Source organism: Phalaenopsis equestris, unplaced genomic scaffold (genome assembly GCF_001263595.1).
Source record: "Phalaenopsis equestris unplaced genomic scaffold, ASM126359v1 Scaffold000703, whole genome shotgun sequence".
In the NCBI taxonomy this organism is placed as follows: domain Eukaryota; kingdom Viridiplantae; phylum Streptophyta; class Magnoliopsida; order Asparagales; family Orchidaceae; genus Phalaenopsis; species Phalaenopsis equestris.
The window spans coordinates 90,913-106,321 of record NW_018165143.1 but is presented as its reverse complement, the minus strand read 5'-3'; positions in this window follow the sequence as shown (position 1 = coordinate 106,321).

Here is a 15,409-nt window from a genome sequence, read left to right as displayed (position 1 = left end):
GCTTGATTAATTTTATCGAGCTCGAGCTTAAATCTACACGTTCGAGCCGACTTGCGCTTTGTTTAATATAAAAGAAAAAAAAAGATATTAATTCAAACTAATTTTATAATAAGATGACAAATAGAATGAAAAATTAAGAGAAAAATAATAAGTAATCACATACTAAATATTATTTTTTTATTATTTTTAATACCTTAAAGATAAAGTCCTGAAATTTAATATATTTTGAGTGAATTTTACATAAATATTTTTATAAACGAGCCAACTAAAGAGCTAACGAGTCGAATCAGGGTTGGCTTGAGCTTGGCTTGTTAGCTCATCAAACTCAGTTCACGAGCCAAATATCGAGCCCAGCTCGAGCCCAGCTCGAGCCAGCTCATGAGTCGGCTTAACCTACTCACAACATAGAATGAACATGGAGATAAACGTCCCAATTCAACACGATAGAATACTTTCTGCTTTCCTCCATGGCGGCTATTATAAAGAACACAGCTAAAGAGAATGAACATGGAGAGAACCGGCTGCGCAGAAGAAGACAGAGGTTGAAGAAGATGACCAGTTTGCCTTTTCTGTATGGCGATAGACTTATGGCAATTTACAATTAGCTGTAAAGTGAATGCATGGGTAAGCAAATCTCTCATGCAATCTTCTTATGAAGTTATTCCATGAGAAACTAAATCACGTTCTTGAAATCAATACAAACTTCTACCAAGGATCTGGCTGACAACATAAAGAATTATAAATAATGAACATGTGACCTTAATTATGAACAAACACAATGCATGATAGAATTAATAAAAGGTTTATTTTAGGGGAAGTGATGCGCCAAGAAGCACAGAAATTGTCGAGTGCTCGTATAAGGATTTGTATTTGCAACCCACGTCAGATAGTTGAGAAAATACAATAATTTACTTAAAATTTTTTTATTAAAGATAGATTGATCAGTAATACATATGGCATAAATGTAAAATCTTTATAAATCACAGCGAATACCTATTGGCCATGAATTTGGCAGTGTAGTGATTGGCGTCTCAGCATGCAAAAGAGTGCCAAAAATTAAGCCAAGGGTGTAATGATTGACTTATCAAACAGGGGTGACTTTTTAAGATATGGAAATGAAGTTCAAAGATGAGAAATTAGAATTTCTTAGAAGAAGATTATAAAATAGAGACCATTGGCTTGGTCTCATTAAGCACATCATCTGCACCGTTTATCAATTATTTAATTATAATGGAAGTGTGTTTGCATTTCATTTCAAATTAGGAAATAATCAAACTTATGTTTGAATCAAGTTTTAAGGTCACCTACCAGACATTATTATCCATAAGGATCACATGGATGATAAAAATCAAGTTAGTGTTGGGTGTATGAGTTTGAGTAGATTATATATGTTTGGTGCTCATGACTTTACCTGAGTGACTTTGTATCGATTGGTCGTTGTGTTTGAATAGATTTTATACAATTTATATATGACCAAGAATAAGATTAAAGCATAAAAATATGCAATACTTTTGGGACAACTGAAATTATTATAAAAATCTCAAAATACCATAATAAAATAATCTAAAAACATAAATGCTAAGATCCTCAAGAAAGTCTATGGAATGCACTTTCTTCATAGAGCAAAAACTAGCTAGTTGAATTTGATATTAAGCCTTGAAAAGCATTAAAAAGTATTTATTGGTCATATTTAAATTTAACTTTTTCAACTTAGACTTGAGTCATGAGTAAGAATGCTTGCAAGTAGATTCAAAGCATCATCCCTCCTTTAACATACTCAAGATATGAAACCCTCACAGTTGGCTTTGTTACCATATAGAAACAACTGCCATAACCAATTATCTCAAAAGATCATTTAAGATTAAAATCTAACAAAAAATTTTATAGAAAATTGGACACAAGATTAATTACAATAAAAAGGCATGACACTAAAATTAGACAAATGTAATATAAGATTATATATAAATGAATTCTATGTAAGATACTAGATCACTACTTGTTTTAAGAAAATCATAAGTGGGATTGAAAATAAAAGAACATGTTGCTTAAAATAAAGCTCTTTTGTTACCTAAATCTAACTCAAAAGAATGCGAAAGTGAAATTGTACAACCAAGATAACATATTATTGTACCTATTATATCAAAATTTGAATTAGCCATTTAAGCATTCATGATAATTAATGATATTGACTTGGGAATGCATACAATCATACAACGAAAATGATCATAGTTCAATGTTAGCAGCTCATATTGAATTTTTCAACGAGTATTCCACCTATTACAATTATAGGCACGTGGTAAGCAAAACCATCGATCTAAGGTGCTTATCAGGAGTGGGTACCCAAAATGTGGTTATCCTCGTGAATATTAAGCATTTTATGCCAAATGTTTAAACATAATATGAGTACCACATTTTCATATTTTAGTAAAGGTGACCAAGAAATTTTCTTTAAATAAAAGTGTAAGAAAATATTTTTGTGAATTGAATCCTTTCATATCAAAATTAAAATAGAAGGCTTCACTGAACCTAATCTTGAATTTAAGCTCAATCAATATGATTTAGGTCTACTCGACATGTGCTGAAAAGTAGGCTGACTTTTCAGTTTAACTACTCAACCTCATCAACTAGGTCAGTGTTGAAAACAATTCATCTATCCAAAAGATAACATTATGTCAGACACCATATCCGGTTGTAAATAAAGATATGCATTTCATGTATTTTATATTTTTTTTTACGTAGCATACTATGTAGCCTGTGAATGCCAGTCCAAACGTATAAAGATGTTTAGACTTACATTCTTAATTCCTCTATTTTCTCTATTTTTCTTTCTCATCAGGATTACTCCTCTCTAGATAGTGTAAATCCACAAACAAATCAGGTTCTAACCGTTATCATAAACATCATATCATACATAGAAGATATATATACCTATTAAACAAATAAAAAAGAAAATTATGTGTTGTTCTAAATTTTTGAGAAGTTTTTGATGCTTGAAGGAAGCAACACAAATTAGTGTAGCAAGTGGCCATACGATAAAAATAATTCTTAATGTTTTTGCCAATGAATGCCCAAAAAGCCCTTAAAAAATGTATATTACACTTCAATGATAGAAACACATATTCAACAACAAAAAAAACAATTTGAACTTCTTCATTCGTATTTTTCAATAAATATTGCTCCTAACTTTTTTAGAACATTGTATTGTTGACATTCATTTGCAAGATCTTATTACTATACAAAAGTCTATATTACTATATAATATAGCTGGTTGAAATAATGGTTTATGGTTAGTTAACATTAGACTTCGATACCAAGCCACAAACTATAGGATCGGGCTTAATTATAGGTTAACAACCAAATAATAAATTAATGCAGCTTTAATCTAGTTAACTTTAATTAATAGAAGAAACAAAAAATTTGATTGAATTAGACAAGCTATGTGTCAGTTATTTAGCAATATAAACAGAAAGTAATGCATATTTTCCACCAATATGAATTTAAATAGGAGTTTTTGTCGCCTTAATATACAGTTATGAAATGTCAAAACAAAGCTCGCTTTTTTCTAAAAAAAAATTAAAATAATAGCATTGTCTTGCTTACAAGTTATTACTTCTCCCGCGGGGAGGACAAGCCCAAGCAATGTTTGGAGCTTAATGACGTAGGCTTGTTAAGTATTTCTTTTATATTATTTTATTAAGGAAAAAAATAAGTCAATTTTGTGAGAGCTTTTGAACAAAGTTTATTATAAATTAATGGCGGAAAGTAAAATCAAAGTCTTCTATATTTTTGTAGGAACTCCGGTAGATTAAGGATTTGTAATAGTTGGAAGGCTATCTTAATTAATTAATGGGGTTGACTATGAGTAATAATTACATCATTCTATTTCTATGCATAAAGTCATGGATTTAGTTTGTGTTTTGACGCGGTTTATATCTTCGTCCAATATATAGTTGAATCCTGATTCGACTAAAAATCACAAACTAAGGAATGGAGAAAGTCAGGAAAAAGAGAGATAAAGAAAGGAATGAACAGTAATAAATAGTAAAACAACACGTCTATCTTGCCAATCCTGTTGAACTTTTGTATTCATAAAATGATCTCACTGTTTACAGAAAAAAAAAAGTACAATATGATGATATTATATTTTTGTCTCTACTTTCATGGGAGTTGTATAAAATATTTTTGGTATTTTACATGTATGAGTCTATTGTTTGATTGCTTTCTGACATAGTCAGCTGAGCTTAATTGGTTTCAGGTAGGCAAAAACGGTTCAATCGGCTAGGCTTGACTGACATTGCCTGCAGGCTGAACTTAATTGGCTTCAAGTCAACGCGTCAGCTGAGCTTAATTGGTTTCAGGTAGGCAAAAAAGGTTCAATCGGCTGGGCTTGACTGACATTGCTTGCAGACTGAACTTAATTGGCTTCAAGTCAGCGGTTTACATGTATGAGTCTATTGTTTGATTGCTTTCTGACATAGTCAGCTGAGCTTAATTGGTTTCAGGTAGGCAAAAACGGTTCAATCGGCTAGGCTTGACTGACATTGCCTGCAGGCTGAACTTAATTGGCTTCAAGTCAACGCGCAGGAGTATCAGTTCGGTGAGCTAAGCTTGATCGGCAGTGTCGGTTGGTCGAACTTGATTAGCTTCCAACTAGCGCGAAGAACTGGTTTGGTCGACTACGCTTAATCTATGTTTTCGGTCTGCCGAACTTGACTGGCTTCGAGCTGACAGGATCAGTGCGATCAACTAAGCTTGCTCGTCTTTGTTCTGAGCTTAATTGGTTTCAGGTAGGCAAAAACGGTTCAATCGGCTAGGCTTGACTGACATTGCCTGCAGGCTGAACTTAATTGGCTTCAAGTCAACGCGCAGGAGTATCAGTTCGGTGAGCTAAGCTTGATCGGCAGTGTCGGTTGGTCGAACTTGATTAGCTTCCAACTAGCGCGAAGAACCGGTTTGGTCGACTACGCTTAATCGATGTTTTCGGTCTGCCGAACTTGAGTGGCTTCGAGCTGGCAGGATCAGTGCGATCAACTAAGCTTGATCGTCATTGTCGGTCAACCAAACTTTGGGCTTCGAGTCGACGCACAAGACCGGTTTGGTCTGCTATGCTTGATCGGTGTTGTTGGTCGGCTAAACTTGATTGTCTTTGGGTCGGCAGAACTAGCTTGGTCGACTAATCTAGTCCAGCTGTTGGCACTTGATAATGGATGGGGGAGCTTCTGAACACGCCTGATATGCTTGAAGATGTTGAGAGGTAAGATCTTTCCTTGGCGTGTGAGCGTGAGCGCTCGCACTGCCTCCAGCCATAATATGGTAGAGCAGCTTTTTTGAAGGTTGTAAGTCCCTTTAGGTCACAAGTTCGAATCCCCTCTGATTAATTTGTCAGTAGTGAAGACGGTCCTCAAATAGTTAGGCACATGAGGGTGACTGGAGGCTCATATAATAGCCTCCTACCATATATATATATATATACATATATATATATATCTGTTTGTGTGTGTTTGTATTTATGTATAATTTATTTCCTAACAAATGGTAGATATGGAGGTTGATCAACCGAAAGAATCAATAGGCATGACCCATGCCAAATATTATATTTACTTTAAATATCGTTAATATTACTCTTATTATATTTTAAAATATTGGACTTCCTCATGTTAAACCATACACGGAGAATGCTTATTCTAAGAAGACTTAAAACTATAAAGTACTAGGCAGCGTATAAAAATTTCAATCGTATGATTTTTTAAAACGGATTGAAGATGACTATTTTATATATAAAGAAAGCCAAGCAGCTGTGGATTATAGTTTGTTAAGTGAGATATAACAGCTTTTTGGGCGGGCATGGTGTTTTGGAGATTTTAAATTTGGTTATTTTAATTTTCTTTTGTTGAATTCAATTTTTTTACCTGGGATAAGTTAAAACCTTACTAACACACTCAACAATTTAAGGAATATATGTATATATATATATATATATAATTTTACTATAAGAAGATTATTCTAATTTTTAGGACATTGCCCCAAAATGCTCTTTTCATTGCCGCCTCCCCAACACCTCATTTGTAGGTTTAGGTTTAGGGTTTAGGGAGAAACTTATAAAATAGTTCTTGCTATTGAAGAAGCTACACGTCATGTTACAAAGGTGAAAAAAGTATAAAGTAAAGCCCAATGGTCACTTGATGTAAAATGCATGAGGCATTTAATATGATTCCACTAGAAATAGTCCAATTTTGTAGCAACTTGCTAAGACGTTGCTAAGTTCATTGGCTTAGCAAGAGAAGGTTGTTAGTTTAACTAAGAAGACTTGTTGACTTGATACAGTTGCCATCTTCACTAATTTATAAGTGAGTTGTTTCTGAGCTTAAGTGAGTACACTAGATCTAAAGCAAGTAGGCTTGACATTGGATGAGTACTCTTGAAAGTTTCTTAGAATGTGTGGACTATGGCGAGTTCACCATGCTCAATGAGCTGAGTTACTTTTAACTAGTTTATGAAGACCAAATGGGACTCAGTTTGAATGTGACTTGATTAGTTTCCCATGAGCCATATTGACTTAAATTCAATCAAATTTCATACATATTGAATGAAAATCCAATTGAAGGCCTAAGTGGCATGCCTAGTTCCATCCCATGGTGATGAGGCTTCAATTGGGCTCAATTAGGCTTGAACTCAACGTTAAACTAGTTGGACCTTATGAGTTGTGTTGACCTAAAGTTATACTAATCTTAAGCAAACCAAGACTAAGGCTAATTCAATATCCAAGGAGTAGGTTTGAGCTCAATCTGGTTAGTTGAGTTAGCTCAAGCTCACCCAAGTGGATAACCAAACCCCCTCAAATCAAAATTGGTTAATTTAGCCTCAATCTTTCCAAATTAGCAGTAGGATGCCTTAACTTTAAGGCATATTTAGACATAGCTTGAGCTGTTCAAAGGTTAGGCTTGTCCCGTTGGGTTCACTGAAAGAAGGTGGTCCATAATACCAACTTAGCCACCTCCCATACCATTCCTACCTCCTTAAACTCTCAAGGAAATCCTTAATTGATCTTAACGACTTACCCATGATCATTTAATGACAGGACGGGCAGCTCACTGAAGCCACAATGGTCGTAAAGATGAGAAATTCACACAACTTCCTCCATTAGTAATCCCCTAGCATTTTCTCACCCAAATCATTCACTAGAGCTCCAATGAGCTCTCCAAACCATTTCCATCCCTTCAAGAGCACCCTAACTTTTGCAGAGACCAAGCTTTAACAAGCAACAATTCTACATTCGGCTAGTAAGTATTCTATTTATTTGCTCTATTTAAAAAAATTCTCAAATGTAATAAAGCCCTTAGGATCTCAATGTTTAATTTATTAAGCCTTGCCCTAGCTTAATCCATTCATTCAAGTAGTTAGTTAGGACAACAAGATAGTGTTTTGCGTAAAAGCTTTAAGAAATCATTTTTGGATCCCTCAAAATAAAATGAAAATCATGAAAAACTCATATTCTCTGGATGGTGCGCTCTAGAAAAACCATCAGATGTTGACCAAAATATTTGCTAATTTTTCCACTACAGGAAAAAGCTCTTAAACTGACAACAGAACCGACGACCTTAATATATACCAAAAAACATATTTATTTTCTGACGGTCTAGTGACGATTTATGATATGGGTTATTTGTGACAACATAACTACATGACAGGTTGTCGATTATCAAGAGTAATATTTTTTCGACGCTTTTAATTATTATTGAATCATTAAACAGTCAATTATAAGCAAATATTAACCGACAATCATATTTTATTGGCTTTCTTTGAACCTTCCATCTGGCTGAGTATTTACTGAAGAGATTTTTTAATCAGCAATGAGCACTGCTGCTGGTAATTGTGTTAATAATCAACAAATTTAAAGACATTTATAAGCTGTCATAAATAATCTCTTATACCGCCAAAATCGCATTCCTCCCTTTTCTAACCTAATCCTTCCCCCTCTTCTCGAAGCCCTCGCTTACATCGCTCCTCTTCCTGAAACCCTTGCAAGTCCCTCCATCCCCTCTCAATTTCGTCCAAAACCATCGCCTTCATCTTTGAACCCGCATGTTACAATCGCAATAAGAGCTATCTCAAAAATAAAGACGGAATAGTGGCTTACATTGACTAGAAGCTCCCATTTTTCTTCTCCTTCTGCTCCTCTCCTACCTGAAACAAATGAGGAAGGTAAATTATTGTCTTCATTTTTTTTATTTTCATTTATTTTGAAGAATGCATTTAGGGTTTAGGGTTTAGCAACTAAAAGGAGGCTTAACCTAATATTTTCCTATTTCAGTTGGATTGCATTAAAGATCGGCTTTAAGCCCATATGTATTTGCTTTACTTATGGATGCTCATACTAGACATTTATAAAATGATCTACCTTGGTGTAAGCTTTTTGTCGGTGATATCCATCTTGTGGACAAGACTAATGAAAGAGTTTAAGAAAACATTTAAATTATGGAGGTTAACATTGGAGTCTAAAGGTCTTCGTTTGAGTAGATCTAGAACTGAATACATGAAATGCAATTATAGTAGTAGTAGCTCTAGTGTTAAAGTTGTAACTATAGGTGATCAAATCATTAGAAGGTGGAATGTTTTAGATATCTCGGGTCTCTTGTTCAAAGTGATGGTGATATAGATGGGGATGTGATTAGTAGATTTCAAGTTGGTTAAGTGGAGGAATGTGTCCGACCTATTGTGTGATAGAAAATATCGCTTAGAATTAAAGGAAATTTATGGTCGTGATACTTGAAATGTTCTATAGTAAAGAATGTTGTCCTTTAAGAGAGTAGCATGTAACAAATTTAAGTGTTGCTGAGATGAGAATGCTTAGATGGATGAGTGGCTTGACACATATGTTAAGAAAGGCAATGGTAGACCTACAAAGACTTGGGCATATTGTATAAAAAGTGAACTTAATGCATTAGAATTAAATGAAAATATGACACTTAACACGTCGCAATGGAGGAAAAGGATTCATGTAGGCGACCACACTTAGTAGGATAAATGCTTGTTGTTGTTGTTGTTGTTTTTTTTTTTTTTTTTTTTTTTTTTTTTTTGTAAGAAACAAAATGTGTAATGAATATATCCATAAATAGGGATAATGTAGATCCAGTGGCAGATAAAATTAGACAGAGAAAGGTTTTACATACATGCCACTAAATTCCTATATACTAATATGTCTAACACTTAAACTTTGTATTTTAATACAACTTTTCATGTACAGGAAAGGCTGTATATTTGAAAAATAAAATAAAATTTACCAGTTAGATTTGTAATTATATATGATTGAGAGTAAAATTTTATACCTATAATTATGGCTTAAGCTAACAAATGATTCACGCCGTGTCAGATTGAAATTTAGTAGGATCGATCTATAATCTGATTTAGTATGTAGGATAGGTCTAAGAATTCAGGGCTTGGTGTTATACATGTGCTACATAGTATAGGTCTGTGAATTTAACTTGAACAATGACAATTGCTCGAAAATTAATTTTGGATCAATTTTTTTTTTAAGCCAACCTTCAATTGGATCAAAATCAGATCATTTAACATCATATTGATAATAGGTATGTTGAATATGGTTAAATCGACTTCTCTTTTTAATATTATCTGCAACAGTAGCTACTCAAAGACTTTTACATATATATATTTGATCGTATTTTGTTTTCAACAATAAAGCTAATCATAGAATTAGTCATTCTCGTCTTAGTAGCCCCCTTACGCGAATATGTGTACCTCGAAATATGAAATATTTTCTTAAAAGAAGATATTTCATATAATGTAAAAATTATTCATTGTTTCCTCTTTTGCAAAGTCTAATTTTCATTTCCAAAATTGAAATTGACTTTGAAATCTAATTTTATTGATTCCAAAATGAAAATTCACTTTGAATTCTAATTTAATTGTCGCAATTCCCATTTTGGCAATGCAGATGAGTTTTCAAAGTGAATTTCTATTTTGAAACTGACAAATTAGATTTAAAGTGAACTTTCATTTTGGGAATGGAAATTAGACTTCGCATTGGAGCGTGACAAGGTAACAACAACATTGCAGGAGGAAGTCACGAAGGATGATGAGAATAATGATGAGGAGATATATTAAGATGATTGGGGTGGGGGGTGGGGGTTATGATTATGTTGGATGTTGTACATATATTTTTTCTGTGAACAGTGTGATTTATATATTTTATATTAAATGCATTTTATTTATTTATTTATTTAATTTAATAATTTACTGTTTGACTATTATTTTAGTTCGTTAAATGCTTGGAATAATGTATAAAATATTGTGATAGCAGGTGTGACAATATAAAAATGAAAGGAAGAATCTATATTTTCTGATGCTACAGGTTTCTGACGGCTTAACGTCATCTTTGCCACTACATTTAACATATGCGTAAGCTAATCCGACAGCTAGCCGATGAACTTATTTACTAACACATAATCAACACCACACCAATGACATAAGTGTGTCTTACAAAAACAACGACAGTGACACTTTTCCGACAATTTATTCGTCTTATGCATCAGCGACACAGGACCAATAGTTTGCCTGTGTCAAAAAAATTTTGAGCACGACTTTTTTCCGAAGTGTAAGCTATTAATATTACCGACGGAATAACCGTCTATTCTATGAACTGATGAAAATCAACGATTTGAAATTTCTCAAAAAAAAAAACTACGACATTAGGTTATCGGTTATGCATCGCTATTATCATCAGTATATCAGGCGGTTTTGAAATTACCGACAAGCATTTTACCTACGAGCTTAAAACAGTTTTTCTTATCAGAACTAACGAAATCTGACCATCGGAAAATGCCATTATTCATGTAGTGTTCTACTGGTTATTTGTCAGTCAAATATGTGGTCGAACGGCCATTTGCATATAGGTTAGCGGGTATAAAATTGGCTGAAAATTCAGCTAGTTTACTATAACGATTGTAAATTCAACCGGTTTATTACAATAGTTGCAACCGGTTTATTACAATAGTTGAGAAACCAGCTAATTTTTTCAGTTGGTTCTTATGTCACTTAAAAGCGGTTGATTACAGGCTAAAATTTCAGTTAGAAAGCAGTCGAAAATATGTATCATATCTTTCGTTGATTAGAAAAACAAGTAGATTAACACAAAATAGTCTAGTAAAATAGATATATTATCATTAAAAAATTATGACCTAGAAAGGGGGCTACAGGATTCCTGAGAAATGCTGCAATCTTAAGTTCGGTTAATTGCAATAAATGTTCTAACACTTCTTATGATGTAGACATTGGCTAAAGTGGATTTGTCCCTAGTTGTTAATAATCATGTGGGAAATTCACAGAAAAAATATTAAGTAATCACTAGGTCGGAGCACAAGAGCATAGGCCTCCTCACTTTTGAAAAATCTCAAGTTTAGAGTTATTTTATGATTTTCACATTACGATTGTAAAACCTTTAACTTTCTGCAAATCTAAAACTTGCATACTGAACTTAGCAGTGTAGTAAACTAGAACATAACATGTTATAAAAGTTAATAAGTTTCCTCGTGTGATCGATACATAAACTCTTATTCCATATATTAATTGATTGACACGTATACTTGCATAGTTGACTGATTACTTTGCAGCAATTTTGCACATCATTGGCTATAACCTCAAAATATGAGGAGGGTGTAGTTAGCATGAGTTTGATTTTAATGCGTGGATGAAATTTAGTGGGGGCTTATTTGGTTGCTTGTATAACTTTGGGGGTCATTTTGAGAACAAAAAATGATGCCCATCAACATTAGAAAGAACAAAAGGGATCCAATATCATGGATAATTTGTTGCATGATAAGAGGTTGAAGTGATTATGCAATCAAGTTTGAAAGTACCACAAAAATAATTATAATTTTCATGATGATGATGATGAGGAAGAGTAAGAAAAATAATTATAATTTTCCTAGTAAAAACCACCTTGGTAGGACTATTATTATATATGATTGTTAAACTAAATTATTTTCGCCCGTGTATCTAAAAAAAATTCTTTGTATCAAAATTAATTTTATATGTACCATAACTTGATGTTTAAATGAAATTAAATGTGTATGGTTGAGTATAATTTCAAACTTATTTGATTTGAATGTCGAACTGAATTGTACAATTGAAATTTCATATGAGATGGTTGTTGCTAAAATTGTTTGGCTCAATTGTATAGTTATATATTAGGCTATAAAACTGAAATTTTGAAATTGGAAACTGTGTGGTTGTATATTAAGCTATGGAACTAAGAGTTCAGACTACATAAAGGATAAATATATTGAAAATATAGTTGTATATTAGGCTTTTGGGATCAATACCAGTCACTAGACATTGCTGACAATCCCTGTGGGCTTACAACCAATTTCTGTGAGAAACACTTGATGTAAGAGATATTTAGGACTTTTTGATCATGTCATAAATTATGTGCAATAAGCATTTTAGTGAATCTTTTTGAGACAACTCTTTTTGATTATTTTTATGTTGAGTTAGGCTATCATAAAATACTATTTTTCGTAGAGTGATCTTTAATGTTATCATATTATGAGCCATGTTCTTTGATAATGCCAAATGGATCACTCTTAAAACCCATTTGTCTAGATTATTCCACTCAACATCATCCAAATTGAAGCTTCTTGTACATGGGCAAGTGCATCTTCTTGCTAATAAGATAATCATATATTTACAAACTCCAAAAGCAAAGCCCATTTCTTCTACTTGATGATTCTCGTGTTAGATTTTTCATCGTCAGATATCATTCTAAATCGTAATCAAAGGCTTTAATATCAGTTCTTACGCTTACACGAGACCTAATACAAATCATCAATAGCAAATAAAATAGATTGAATATAGATAAAAACATCATGCAAATAACTGTTACATATTAGCCCAATTGCTTACTAATTCATGTTGTTATTGTTGCACGTCTTATCATGAACCCCCATATAGAAAAAAAATCTAGAACCACTAAAAAATTATAATAAAATCCTAAAACTACCATAAATGAATAAACTCATAAATCTTGGATACTTGAGGTCATGACTCTACATTTCGAGTCCATCAAAACTATTTCTATGCCGAGCATTTAGTTACGCTCGACAAATTAATATTAACTTTGTAAATAAGCAATATTTAGATGTACAACCATAATTTCCCCAAAACAATATTTAAAAAAAACATTTGATTAAATTGATTTTTCTTATACATGCATGATATATCAAAAAAGGTTTTAATAATCATCACTTACTGAGACTTCTTTTTTGTCTCTTCTCACCATACAAAAAAATAATTAATTCTGGCTCCAAATTTATGCTTTGCCTTAGAATTTTCCTTCAACAACTCATAGGCTGCATCTGTCTGACTATCGTTTTTTAATATGATCAAACCGTGATGAGAGAATCTCTTAACTAATTTTGATGAGTCGTAGAACTTGAAAATTGTAGGCCGAAAGTAACGTGGAAATGTTGACTCGATATTTCAACACATTCTGCAATCTGAAAATGTTGCCGATTAGCTTCTTTGATTCAACAAGCAACTTGATTGCAGCACTCTTCACACCCAACCACTCCACGAGCAGCCAGCAAAGCCCATACGTATTCAGGCTATCTGCATTTAAATAATTGTTATTAAAGATAGTAGGTAGATTGAAAGCCTCAATAAATAATTTTTTTTTAAATATAAATTCATGCATGCTTGGAAAAATTAAATTTATGTCATTTTGTATTTAATTAGAGTATTTCCGGTACAATTGATGTTGATTTTTTTGTTTCGTAGGGTTGGGAAATGATAGAGTAGGTGCTTGTGCAGAACAGTGATTGTTTAAATATGTTTTTTTTTGGAACAATGTTGGTCATGACAGGGATGGGGAAAAATCCAAAGGCTTTGTGGTGGGGGAGTTGGAATTTTATGTGGGAGAAAATGAAAGAGTTTACTTGAAATTTTGAATTAGAATATGTTGGCAGATATTCGGAGAAACTGCATAGATAGGTTTTGAGATATCAAGCTAACATTTTGAGAAGAAATGCACAGCATAAGAAAATTCAAAATCCCACATGCAACGAGCACCCAATCCCACAGTGAAGCCAAAATTCAAGTGAAAATTGGTTGAATTTGGTTAAGTTCATGGGAGCGCCATGATAATGTTGTTTCGGTGCTCCAATAAGCGATGACCTTTGGGCGCTACGATGTCTAGCTCTCGGGTTATGAAACCTGAACAGGGCGCTGTAACACTGCGAGTCTGAACGTTGCATCCAGAAGCTGTAGCGCTCCCCTCTGATTGAACTATTGTACTCTCAGAGTCTGAACTCGTACAAAGAGTGGTTGCGTTACCATCTGGGCATTGTGGAGTTGTGCACAGTAAAAATTTTCTTGAGGGCAGTGCCCCTGAAGCCAATACATGAGGGGCAACACCCAGTACCCATGTAACATTAGAATACAATGATATGAGAAACTAAGGGCTTCAAGTGATCAAATGATTGATATAATCATGCTTCCCATAATAACATAATAAATATTCTATAATATGATAATTGAAAGCAGAAGTACGTGTGAAATTTTGATATTGTACATAAATATACATATAACAATTCTTAAATCTTCAGGGCAGTTCCAGTACAATTTATTTTTATCTCTTTTTTTTTTTGTTCTTTATTTTCTATTTATAAACTAGATTAAAGAGAACATAAAAAAGTTTTGTTTATAATGAAAAAAAGCAAATAAATCTGGATGTTTTTGCAGTTTCAAAATTACATTTAATGCTATAGCTTGAAATTGAACCGTGGTCTGCAAGAATTTGAGCAGGTAAAAATGCAGCACACAAATAATAATTGCGTAATACTCGGTTTTTGCCCGCCTTAATTTTTAAATTAACTATATTAATTGCACATGTTTTTTTTGTCAAAGTTTTATTCTTCGTCTTTTTTTTTAGTTTTTGACAATTACAAGTGTGAAGAAAAAAAAATATTTCCATTTCAATTTATATCATCATAATACAATCAAAATAACACACAAAAAATATTTTAATTAAAAAGAAAAATAATTGTTGATATGATTAAGCACTACACCAACAACAACAACAACAAAACCTTAATCCCACTACGTGGGGTCGGCTACATGAATCTTTTTCTCCAGTGTCATATTTTCATTTAGTTCTAAAAAATTAAGATCATTTTTTATACAATAAGCCCAAGTCTTCCTAGGTCTACCTCTCCCCTTCTTAACATAAGTTGAATCTAAAACATTTATTCTCCTAATCAGCTTAATGTGATCAAACCATCTAAGATAACTTTCTCTAATTTTGTCCGTCACAGGAGCAACACCAACCCTATCGTGGACATATTCATTTCGCATTTTGTCTCTAAGTGTAAAGCCACTCATCCACCTAATCATTCTC